Source organism: Anabrus simplex, chromosome 3, assembly GCF_040414725.1.
Source record: "Anabrus simplex isolate iqAnaSimp1 chromosome 3, ASM4041472v1, whole genome shotgun sequence".
NCBI classification, from domain to species: domain Eukaryota; kingdom Metazoa; phylum Arthropoda; class Insecta; order Orthoptera; family Tettigoniidae; genus Anabrus; species Anabrus simplex.
The window spans coordinates 288,254,784-288,256,770 of NC_090267.1; the positions used below are offsets into that span (position 1 = coordinate 288,254,784).

Here is a 1,987-nt window from a genome sequence, read left to right on the forward strand (position 1 = left end):
GGAGGGAGGATACAATTTTCCCTTTTTTCTTCTGTTTTCTTTTTTCTTTTTCTTTCATATATACTGTATATACGGTAGGACATACTGTATTTCTACTTAGATCCGAATTTGAATACCCAATATAAATATGGATGTGAACTGGATTTTTTTCACATAGGTACACGATTTTACGTATTACAATAAGTATAATTGTACTCCTCAAACGAGTAATGGTATCGGTACTCACACGAAGCCGTCTCTGCTAGCTACCTAAACTGCATAACAAGAAACAGCTGTAGATACGGTACTTCCAGTGAGTGACCTCCGTGTCCTTGACGTAAGAAGGATACAAGGTACGGAACATAAAATGTATCTTTACAATTGTTTCTATCAACGTCTACTTTAGGCCGGTAGATTGATAGGAAGATTAGTATCATAATTCTGAAGATAAACTGGTTTTTTACATTATAATACACACCATCCCAGAGCTGACATGCACAGTCAATAGTTCGGGAAGTTTCACTTAGATGGCAGCACAATACAGAACTCTTTAGAAAGCATAGTCTAACTTCTCGTGTACGTACGTTGACGTGTGGCCCGTTGGTCTAGGGGTATGATTCTCGCTTTGGGTGCGAGAGGTCCCGGGTTCAAATCCCGGACGGGCCCTCTGTTTTACATTGCATGGGAGGCTTCATCGCTAACAGTTGAAACTATTGTCATACTCATTGCAGAGATGTCACAGGAAATGAGTGACATTAAAAGTTCAATTTATGACCGCAAGTCGCCATTCCCAGAGGACAGCGTTAAAGAAGGGCTACGACAATGACGTACTACAGTATATGTGGTGTTAAGTAAGTCGGTTATCTTTGTTTAAAGAAACAAGTCTATCTTACGAGACTGTAGATATGGCGATAACAGCCACATGAGTTATTTTTATTGCTGTTGTTCATGTAAGGGGACTTGAGAATTCATCACCAGTAAATGTGTGTGAAGTTTTGCCTTATAACCTGTATTAGTGTGAAGGTGAGCGATTTTCAGATGAAAATTCCAACTTGATATTCAAACCTTGATCTTCCGGTTGGACAGCCAGCAGTTAAGCCACTTCGCTCTTCACATTTCCTAAATAAATCTATATATATAAAATAAGAGTTTTGTCTGTTTGCTCATAACTTGAAAAGAATTGTATTTCTGTATTGGTCATGTCCACAGTAACAAGGAAATGCACTTTTTACTTTTCCGTAATTTCTGTCTGTCTGTCTGTCTGTATGTATGTCATCATCATCATCTGTTTACCCTCCAGGTTCGGTTTTTCCCTCGGACTCAGCGAGGGATCCCACCTCTACCGTCTCAAGGGCAGTGTCCTGGAGCTTCAGACTCTTGGTCGGGGGATACAACTGGGGAGAATGACCAGTACCTCACCCAGGCGGCCTCACCTGCTATGCTGAACAGGGGTCTTGTGGAGGGATGGGAAGATCGGATGGGATAGGCAAGGAAGAGGGAAGGAAGCGGCCGTGGCCTTAAGTTAGGTACCATCCCGGCATTCGCCTGGAGGAGAAGTGGGAAACCACGGAAAACCACTTCGAGGATGGCTGAGGTGGGAATCTAACCCACCTCTACTCAGTTGACCTCCCGAGGCTGAGTGGACCCCGTTCCAATCCTCGTACCACTTTTCAAATTTCGTGGCAGAGCCGGGAATCGAACCCGTACCTCCGGGGGTGGCAGCTAATCACACTAACCACTACACCACAGAGGCGGACATGTATGTATGTATGTATTATGTATGTATGTACACTCATCACGAGAAAATGGCTGAAGAGAATTTCATGAAAATCGATATATAAAGTCGGGGGATGAACCACTACAATCTAGGCTATAAATCATTTTATTCACGCTGAATTTCACGCCTAAAATTCAATTCTCATCATCATCATCATCATCATCATTATCTGTTTACCCTCCAGGGTCGGCTTTTCCTTCGGACACAGCGAGGGATCCCACCTCTACCGCC

At 43.0% G+C, this 1,987-nt stretch overlaps 1 non-coding gene across 1 annotated transcript; it reads left to right on the forward strand.

Moving 5' to 3' along the window:
• The first annotated feature begins 573 nt into the window (after positions 1–573).
• On the forward strand, positions 574–645 carry TRNAP-UGG (transfer RNA proline (anticodon UGG)). Its single transcript has one exon. It is a non-coding gene; the product is annotated as a tRNA-Pro (tRNA).
• The last annotated feature ends 1,342 nt before the right edge of the window (positions 646–1,987 follow it).